We start from the raw sequence: 11041 nt of genomic DNA, 5'->3' as shown, positions 1-11041 counted from the left end.
TCTTTCTTTCTTTCTTTCTTTCTTTCTTTCTTTCTTTCTTTCTTTCTTTCTTTCTTTCTTTTCTGATTTTATTTATTTGAGAGACATTTGCTAGCTTGTTAGAAATTAGCACAGTGTTACTTTTTGCCATATTCTGTTGGTCAAGGCAGAAACAAGGAGGGGACATAGACCCCATTTTCTATGGTAGGAGTCTCAAAGCATCTGTGGCCAACTTTAATCTGCCTCAGCTACTATTTACCAAACAATCTGTTAGGTCACTGTAGTAAAATCATGCACAAAACAGACATGACAGTTTGCCTGATGAAGCATATGGTCTCATGGAGGAGATAAACCCTAAACAAGCAATTATAACACCATGTGACAGGCACTGTAATAGGAGAGTACAAAGTACTAGGGTATCAGAGGAGGGTCCCTAACCCAGACTGAACTGGAATTGAGGGACAACTCCCAAAGGAGGTAACCCGCAAACTCTATCATATTGAGTTAATGCTGTTTAATTTTGTCCTTTAATTTTCTGGAAGTCTTATTGAGTGGCGATAATACAGCTTTGGCTTTTTGAAAGCATATTTCTCACTTACACTTGACTTAAAGGAAACCAGTGACAGATTTCCAGTGATAGTACAGATTTGAATTTGTTGAAGGATGGTCTAAATCTGAGGGAAAATGGGCAGTGTTTGGTTCTTGGAGTAAGATTGGAGAGAACCTGTTTCTTAGGACCCAGCAGTGGCAACCTTCCCTGGAAAATTTCTTTGGAGAAGTGGCCTCATTTTAAAGGAATTTACTGGAACTGTATTTGGCAGTATACCAAGTCTCCCCGTGTGGCTTATATTTTTCTGTTGATGAATTTTCTTTCTCTGAAAATGAAAAAAAAAAAAAAAAAAAAAAGACTACCTAGGGACAGTGCCTGTACACAGCAGTATTTTTCTTTTAGATTAATAAAGACCTATCCCTGAAATTCTCAGCATATGCACATGGGTCTCTCAGTTTTCTTTAATATTAGAAAAGGAAACGAGACTAATTGGTTAAATGCTTTGATCACTAATTTTGGGTTTGGATAAAATAGCCTGCAAGAATAAATACTTCCAAAGAAAGTAAAGATTAGCAAAAGGAAAGGCTTCTGGATAAAGACCCAGAGTTAAAGCTGTGGGATTTACTTTATTAGCTATTTGAAAGGAACCCCAAAACAAAGCTTCAACTAAGAAGTTGTTGCTATCCAAGAATGCTGTTTATCAGAGAAATGAGAATGAAAGAATTAAACTCTAGTCCATTTATAGCAACAACAGTATGATTAATAGAGGTTGTTACATTAATGTAGAGATTCCCTAAAGATTTTGGACTTGGGATAATGAGCTTGAGTGGGTAAATTTCATGGAAACACTGGGGCAAATCTTAATGGTCTGAATAAAGTGTTATATGTGTAGAAGCAGTTGAATTCTCCCATCTCCTTGTTTTCATTGCTGCTCCTTGTCCTCAGTGCTTTGACTTCTTGCATGAAATCAGTGGCATAACTGTAGTGCCATCGTCCAGTGTCTCTATTATTTCCGTTCTTGGATCCCACTGCAATCGTCAGTTTATTCTGGCCCTGGATAGGACTCTCATTCCATAGACATCAAGTAACTGGAGGATTTTTTTCCCTTGCATTGCCAATAAATACTTGATAGGATATATATATTTTCCCTTAAAAGTGAGAAGAAAAGTGCTTTTCCCCTTTACTTCTTTTCTCTTCTTTATAATTTGGGAAGGAGACTTGAGATACCAGCCTAGATGAGAGACTAGATAATTATTCTATTCTGATAGAATTTGCTAATTCAGACAGGGTAAGTAAGAGGGATGCTTGGCAAGTTATTGGTGCCAATGCAATTATGTTTGCATTTAGGAGTTTACCATTCTATGATCTTTTCTCCATGTTTCTCTGTCCTCATTTTAACTTCTTCTTAGCTCTGGGCATTTTTAATTTTCCTCATTATAATGTCATATTCAAAGGCTTTTAGTCTGTCCAGCAGATATTTCTGGTGTCTTTGTGTCCGCTGTCTCGACTACAAGGGAGTTCAGAAGAAGCAAGTATCAGCTAAGGGACTGAACACAAGGTAGGTTAGGGTGACTGGTTTTGTGCCTTGCGGAGTTAAATTGTAAAATTTGTTGTGCCTTTTCTGCTCATCATAATAGTAGGACAGACTGAGAAAAACCTGGCTATATTAGCTACTTTATTTCCTTAACTTCCAATGTCACAGAAAACCTTTAACACTTCTACAATCTTCCTAAACGTACCCCCTTTGATATTGAAGAGCTTCTACAAACGCAAGCATGAATGACTTGTGTTTTATCTAAGTTTTTATTCTTTTTTTTTAAGATTTATTTATTTGAGAGAGAGAGAGTGCACGCAAGTGGGGGAAAGGGCAGAGGAAGAGAATATCTAAGCAGGCTCCTGCTGAGCGCGGAGCCCTACACGGGGCTCTATCTCAGGAGCTATGAGATCAGGACCTGAGACGAAACCAAGAGTTGGATGCTTAACCGACTGAGCCACCCAGGCGCCCCATCTAAGTTTTTATTCTTGATTGAGGTTTTAAAAATAATGATTTATACTTTTTGTAATAATCTTATAAATACTTAAAAACTATTACATTTTGGGGCACCTGGGTGTCTCAGTCGTTAGGTGTCTGCCTTCAGCTCAGGTCATGATCCCAGGGCTCTGCAGGAAGCCTGCTTCTCCCTCTCTCACTCTCCCTGCTTGTGTTCCCTCTCTCACTGTCTCTCTCTCTGTCAAATAAATAAATAAAATCTTAAAAAAAAACCCAACTTATATTTTTCCTTTATGTCTTCTCTGCTGCATTCTTTTAAAACTCATCCTTTAATGGTTTCCTTTTAAAACATTGCATTCTCTTTGCTGTTCTTTGAAGTCCCTTTAAAAAGTTACCTATAATCAGTTTAAATCTTATTGTACCTAAGTTGATTTGATTGAAAATATATAGGACTTTGACTTAATAACTGCCAGGCTTTGACCTGAGAAAGAGCTTATTCCTTCCTCTAATGTAACTTAATTAGAGTAAAATCCATCGTGTGTGCTGTACTGGAAATATGAACTCCAGCAGCTGGGAGATCTTGGGGCCCATCTTAGAAATCTGCCCACCACACTGATTTTCCCTCCTCAGGAGGATTAAGACTAGAAATAGAACTTTAAGCATTGTCTACAATAAACAAAACAAATTCACAAAATTATCATCGCAGAGCAAAATCAACTAGTTACACCAAGAAAAATATCACTCATGTTAGTAATATTAGGATGTTATGTGATAATAAAAAATAAGACACTTGCTTTTGGAAGTAGGGGACTAGAGGAAATGGGAAATCTACCTTTCTCTTTTGGCCTCAATAAAAGTTTCTGTACTTCTATAATAGAATTGGTATTCAGTCCCAAGAATGTCACCATCCATTGCCCCCCACACCTTCTCCTGAGTCCTTCTCCATGGATAGCCTCTGTTTTATCGTAGTTTTATTTCTGAGTAAGCAAGACTGAAGCCTGAACCACTTTAAAGCTAGCATGATCTTATAATTCATGGTTCTTCCTTAGACCTAGCAGCTCTGGTTCCCTCATTATTTCTCAAGTCCTTTGCTGTCATTAAGATCTGTTGCTCCTGTATTAACAGAGATCTTACACTGCTCATCTCTTGGCCTCTGCATGTTCCATGTCCTAGAGCGGGCATTGCTATACTTTCCCAGGGACTTTTCCCCTAAATTTTGAGTTCTTCTATCTGTTTCTTGGTCTTGTCATTTTCAGAAGACCCCCGAAAGTATATACATTGACCACATAGCTCCCGAGTGTTCTGCATTCCAGTTTTTTGTTTGGTTTCTTTTGCTCTAGTGCTTTACCCAAAATTGGGTCAGCTAGTACCGTAATCACATCTGAGTGACCTTCTTTTCTCCTTACCTATATTCTTTCTATAAACTCCCTATTTTTTTTCTTTTCCTTCGGTAAGAAAAGCAGAATTCCTCATTTTGAGAGTTCATGATCTTGTAGGATAGACATATAATAAAGTGAAAAACTATATGACAAATATGATAAATGTTATAATAGAGAAAAACAGCAAGGTTCTATGGGATTGCAGAGAGATTCCAACTCAGCTTGAATGTGGGTCAGGAAATAGTTCCAAGAGGAGGTAACACTTGAACTATCTCTGATAAGCAATTAAGAGCTAGCCTGGCCATGAAGAGGAACTGGAGGTATTGGAGAAATGCCTAAAAGAATCCCTAAAAGATCATCCAGAGTTGGAAACTATATAGTTCTCAGGCTGATTTAATTGATCAAATGGCAAAAGCAAGGATGGGACCAAAAAGGGAGATAGATCAGACATTCAGCTGAAGCTGAGGCAAAGGGGACTTCGAAAATTACTCCAAGGACGGGAACAAAGCAGAGTCCCTAGGCCTTCACTTTGCAGTAGAGTGAAAAAGGGAACTTTTTTGCCTGGAGAATGCCAGCATTTAATGAAGAGGACTAAGTGGCCAGAGGGTGACAGCATGAGGGTAAACTAGACCAGAGGACAGTGATACGGACACTCTATTCACCAATGAATAATGGAAGGAAGTTTATTGGTAGATAGCTAGGAGCTGGAAGTTTCTTTCCTAATGAGTTAAGGAAAAAAGGGTGCTCATCTGATGATAGTGTAGAGGGGTGGGAATGCGCAAGGGGAAATATGAAGTAGATTTAATGGGTAATCTTAGAGTAGCCATTAGAAGATACTTAAGAAAGTCATGTTGAGTTGTGAGGACCTAGCTAACACTGGAGAGACTGTGAGGGTTTTTTTGTTTTTTGTTTTGTTCTGTTTTTTTAATCTTAGAATTCCAGTATAGTTAACATACAGTGTTGTATTAGTTTCAGGTGCACAATATAGTGATTCATCAATTCTATACATTACTCAGTGCTTACCGTAATAAGTATACTCTTAGTCCCCATCATTCATTCATCCATCTCCCCACCCACCTCCCCTCTGGTAACCCTCAGTTTGTTCTCTACAGTTAAGAGTCTGTCTCTTGGTTTGTCTCTCTCATTTTTCCCTTTGCTCGTTTGTTTTACTTCTCAAATTCCACACATGAGTGAAATCATATGGTATTTGTCTTTCTCTGACTGGCTTATTTCACTTAGCATTATACTCTTTAGCTCCATCCATGTTATTGCAAATGACAGATTTCATTCTTTTTATGGCTGAATAATACTCCACTTGATATATATACCACATCCTTTTTATCTGTATTGATGGGAGACCATGGGGTTTTAATGGATCTAACACACCTGATTGAATGGGCTTTTCTTTTTTTAAACAAAAAAAAATTATTTATTCATGAGAGACAGAGAGGCAGAGGCAAAGGGAGAAGCAGGTTCCCCGCAGAGCAGGGAGCCCAGTGTGGAACTCGATCCCAGGACCCTGGGACCATGACCTGAGCTGAAGGCAGACACTCAACCAACTGAGCCACCCAGGTGCCCTGAATGGCTTTTTCAAGCATCATTCTCCAGTAGGGCCTGAAGAAAAGAGAAGGCAAATGGATTGATTTAGATTTGGAGGTTTTCAGAAAGGGTGTGATGGAAAGAAAGGAAGGTAAGGGAGTTAAGAATAGTTGGCAGAATGGATAAAATTTAGATGAATAAAGAAGGAAATTCAGTCACTGACTGATAACTGAAGAGGAAAAAATAAAAGCAGATGTCAAAAGACATACATTAACGAGGTCAAAGTGTAGTTACAGCAGAAGTGTGATATTTGGAAAAGTATGAGGTGGGATATTAGATCCTCGTATCACAGAGTATATAGAAAAGTAATTGATGAGGCAGGACTTTGTATGCTTAAAAGAAATGTAAGAAATCTAAAAGGAGAAAAATCACTTGTTTCACTGTATATAAATAGGAAACAACAACAAACAAAAGTGAAAGATAAAAAAATTAGGAAAATAATTTCTACAAGTATGATGAGCTGAGGACATGGAAATATTTCCAAGCTAAAAATCCTTAATCTGTAAAGATGTGCTTGAGGTTGGTATTTTTTTAGCAGCAGAGGATAATTATAGCTTCTTTTTACACAGCCAGGGCCATTTTCTCATGTTCCTTAGAGGTGACAGCAGTAGTCTGGCTGTACCCTCCCTCTGCTTCGTGGTGCTTCAGTCCCCAGTGCAAAGGGTGGGGACCTGGCCAGGAGTGTTGGAGCTTGGGCAGGATTAAGAACACCCACATAGAAGGACAGCTTGACTCAGGGTGTGAGAGCCTCACAAGGTGAAGGGAGGGTCCTTGTAGGAGGATGGTCCAGTGCTGGGTGTCAGAGCCCCAGTGGATGGAGAGGACATCTGTGTAGGAGGGCTGCCTGCTTCAGAGATTGGAGGCTTAGTGAAGTGAGCAGGGTGTCTGCACGGGGAGGGGACAAGATTGGTTTCATGCAAGAGGACTGGTCAAATAAGTAAATATATTAAGCATAATGGGAACTAGGTTTCTCACTGTAGGAGAAAGTCGTTAAAAGTGTGAAAACTGAAGGAAGAACACTAGAATGAACTTTCTGGTGTTAAATTGGGATTGAGGGTATTAGTGTGAACATATGGTTTTCGGTGTATAGGTAGATAAGATGGGTAGCTATAGAAATATATGTGTGTGTGTATGTATGTATATATACACACATATACACGTACATGTATAAAATATGTATGTATATACATATATTCTTTTTCTGTCCGTTGAGTTGCCCTGGGAGCAGCAATACCCCAGTAACAATGAACACACCTGACACTCAAATCTAAGTACTATTTCCATCAAAAGGAACCAGAGCTCCTTAGAGAAATTGCTGATTGCAGGGCTGCACCGGGATAATTAAAGGTGAGCTTGGGACATCTTGTACCAGTAAGTAAGCAAGTGCTCAAAGAATGAGGGGGATGTGTCAAAAGGACACAGCAGCCAGCTTGAAAGGGTTCCTACTGGCCACATCTGGGACATTTTGAGCATCAATAAATATTTGCTATGGATTAAAATGGATTGAATAAAATAATAAACAGGAGGCCACACTGATATGAATAAATACATGAATAAATTGAGGTTGGACAGAGAAACAGGGAGGTTTGAAGCATCATCCCATAAAATGCTTGGTAATTACAAAGGGAAAAAAGAGGAACTTTGCCCTGAAGAAGCCTGGAAGACACCACCTTAATCAAGTGATCAGAGTGAACTTCACCAATAACGGGACAAACCAGGAACACTACCACCTAATAGGGTGCAATGAGAGGAAGCAGCATCACTTCTGTGAGATTCCTACAGCGGATGTATAATCTGAATCTGGTCCTGAGGAAATACCACACAAACCCAAATTGAGGGACATTCTATAAAACACTGACTTGTAACTGTAAAAGTATGAAGGTCATAAAAGTCATGGAAAGACTGAGGAAGTATTCCACATAGAAGAGGACCAAGTAAACATGACAACTAAACACAACATGGGATTTTGAGCTGGACTTTTGTTACACAGGACATCATTGAGACAGATGGTGTAATGTGAATGCTGTCTGAGCATCAGATGCTAGTAATGTATCAATATGAATTTTCTGATTCTAATTATGTAAAAGAATGTTTTGTTTGTAGGAAATGCACTAAATTGGTAGTGATGAGACATCATGTTGGCTACTTGACTCTCAAATAGTTAAGGAAAAAACAATTCTTCTTAATATACTTAGAAGAATTTGGGGCACCTGGGTGGCTCAGTTGTCTAAGTGTGGGATTGAGCCCTGCATCGGGCTCTGCACTGAGCATGGAGCCTGCTTAAGATTCTCTCTCCCTCTTTGCCCCTCCCCCCCCTTGCATGTGTTCTCTTTTTCTCTCTTTCTCAAAAAAAAAAAAAAATACACACACACACATAGACACACACTTAGAAGAAGAATTCTTCTAAGTATTTACTGCAGGAAGATAATATTGGTCATGCCTTCTTAACACTGTCCTTCCTTCCTTGACTTCCTTGGCTTTAGAAACACTGGTTGTCCTGTTAGATTGTTTTGTTTCTCTCTTTCTCTCTTTTTCTGTTTCTTTCTTCCTTTCTTTCTTTCCTCCATTCCCCCTCCTTTTCCCTCCCTTCCTTCCTTCTTTCTAGGACTCTTCTTAATTATCCTATTCTTTTATATGGGTACTAGTTTGTAATGCTTTCCCCTTGGCCTTTGCTTCTTTCTCCTTTGGCAACCTAGTCTACTCCTTTCAACTGTTAGGCGTATGCCTCCTAACTCTGCATGTTTATTCAAAGTATCTCCTGATTAGACCTACATATTACCTTAACTTAGCTTTTTTTTTTTTTTTTAGCACTTCTTTCCCCAACAGCTCAGATCTGCTGATATAACTCAACTTTGAACTGACTACCAGGAATCACTAATGCATACTCACATTTTGTGAAAAATACGGGGTCTAATTTTCTTATTTCAAAAGATCGTACAATGAGCTTCTGTATGGAAGAGAGGATTCTTACAGAAAATTGTAGAGTGGTTGCCTCCTTCACTGGGTCAGGAGCAGGGTCATGAACTAATTTCCAGAAGAAAATACAAGTCTAGTTATAATAGACAGTTGCATGGTAGAAAATTAATTCTATTTTGATATGAATTCATTAGGGATGTTATCTGAGACAACATGAAGAAGTAATATTATCTCATCTTACACATCTGTTTTCAGAGTGCAATGTATACAATGTTAGAGGTTATGAGAAAAGTTTGAACTATGTACATGAGAAAATGATTCATATTTTAAAATTATCTTAGTTCTGACATGAAATAGACACAAAAGCATGAGTATTTTTAATTGGCATGTTTAAAATACTTTGAATAAAAATTAAATATTCTAAACAAATTGACCAACAAGAACATGGATGGAGAAAAAGTGTTTATTGAAATTCCATTCATTTAAAAATATCATTGATAATCTGGTCTAAAGTTTTCATTTTATAACTGTAACTCTATGTATATGTTGAGGATTAATGTTTCATATTCAGCTCTATACCAGCAAGTATGAGTCCTGTCCTGCTGACTTTTGGGTATCTCATTAGGTTTCTGATCAAGGAGACATTCCAGGAAGTTTTTTTTTTGTTTTATTATGTTAATCACCATACATTACATCATTAGTTTTTGATGTAGTGTTCCATGATTCATTGTTTGCGTATAACACCCAGTGCTCCATTCAGTACATGCCCTCTTTAATACCCATCACCAGGCTAACCCATCCCGCCACCCCTCTCCCCTCTAGAACCCTCAGTTTGTTTCTCAGAGTCCATAGTCTCTCATGGTTCGTCTCCCCCTCCGATTTCCCCCCTTTCATTTTTCCATTCTTACTATCTTTTTTTTTTTAACATATATTGTTTCAGAGATACAAGTCTGTGATTCATCAGTCTTACACAGTTCACAGTGCTCACCATAGTACATACCCTCCCCAATGTCTATCACCCAGCCACCCCATCCTTCCCACCCCCCAGCACTCCAGCAACCCTCATTTTGTTTCCTGAGATTAAGAATTCCTCATATCAGTGAGATCATATGATACATGTTTTTCTCTGATTGACTTATTTTGCTTAGCATAATACCCTCTAGTTCCATCCACGTCTTTGCAAATGGCAATATTTCAGGTTTTTTTATGGCTGCATAATGTTCCATTGTGTATATATATATACCACATCTTTATCCATTCATCTGTCGATGGACATCTTGGCTCTTTCCATAGTTTGGCTATTGTGGACATTGCTGCTATAAACATTGGGGTGCACGTACCCCTTCGGATCACATTCCATGAAATTTTACAAATTCTCTCAAAATGCTTGACTTCAGTGGGACATTACAGATCCTTCATTTATTGAGCTCTCTGTAAGAGTAAGCACTTTAGTGGCACCTGGGTGGTTCAGTCGGTTAAGTGTCTGACTCTTGATTTTGGCTCAGGTCATGATCTCAGGGTTGTGAGATTGAGCTCCTGGGCATGGAGCCTGCTTATGATTCTCTTTCTCTCCTTTTGCCTTTGCCCCTCTCCCACTATCTCTCTCTCTTCCTCTCTTAAAAAAAAAAAAGAATAAGCACATTAGCCACAAATCTCTGCTCAGTGCAAGAGATTACAGGTGACCAAATGGCTCTTATATTTAATTGATGTAAATTTTAATATCATTCATTGTCCCTCTTGTTGAAAAAGAAAATGATACTATTTCCTGGGACTAGTGATGCTTGAAAAACCTTGGCTAACAAGTTCCCAAGAAATATTATTTAATGGTATATTGCCAAGAACATTTTAGATAATATAGCAAAATTGCCTTCTTCAAAAAGTCCAAATACATTTCATTTTATTTTTAGAATAATTTATTGAGTTCTTATTGGTTGCATAGTTGGATATGACAGGGATCCAAAAAAAAATGTAACTTATACAGATCTTATTACCATTTTGGAGAAACAAAATAAATTCATATAAAAAAAACAGGAAAAGATATAATTTAGTGCCAACTTGGTAAACTAATATTTTTGTTGAGTCAGAAAGTCATCAGTAATCTGCCTGTAGCACTTACTATCATAATAAAATTTTTGGTTACTTAAGTCAGTGTAAGTCTGGGTTTATTTCATGTTTTCTGTACTTTAAAAAAATTTAATCATAGAAGCCTTATTTTTTCAGTACTGAAGTCAGCACATATGGTTGGACACAAACTATGTACCAGCACAGTTACAGGCATTGGGGGTTCTAAATATTGTGAAGATGATCAAAATGTTAAGGTGAAGGTACTTTAATAGCTGTTATCAGAAAAGATCTGTCTAAAGAACTAAGCTATGAGTTGGGGCCTGAATGATGAGAGGAGTTAACTAGTTGGCTAAATTTAAGTTTGAGACTCAAGGAAGTGGTCTAGGTTGAAGATAGAAATTTGAGAGTCGTCATTATGAACATGATATTTGAAGCCATGTCAAACACAGTTGAGAAGTCAAGGAAGAGGAGAGTTGAAAGTTGACCTTTGCCTTTAGCAGATATAAGTCATCAGTGACTTTGGGAAGAGTTGTTTCTGTGGAGCAGTGAAGGAGAAAAGCCTTA

The 11041-nt window shown here is 38.1% G+C and overlaps 1 protein-coding gene across 1 annotated transcript in view; it reads left to right on the top strand.

Annotated features, from left to right (window-relative positions):
* ME1 (malic enzyme 1) overlaps nucleotides 1-11041 on the top strand; it is a 201644-nt gene that overhangs the window by 58406 nt on the left and 132197 nt on the right. The gene's annotated exons all lie outside the window — the stretch shown is intronic.

This window comes from Mirounga leonina, unplaced genomic scaffold, assembly GCF_011800145.1.
Source record: "Mirounga leonina isolate KUSES-001 unplaced genomic scaffold, KU_Mleo_1.0 Mir_53, whole genome shotgun sequence".
In the NCBI taxonomy this organism is placed as follows: Eukaryota; Metazoa; Chordata; class Mammalia; order Carnivora; family Phocidae; genus Mirounga; species Mirounga leonina.
The sequence above is the reverse complement of the archived record's forward strand: the minus strand, read 5'-3'. Positions and strand labels throughout refer to the sequence as shown.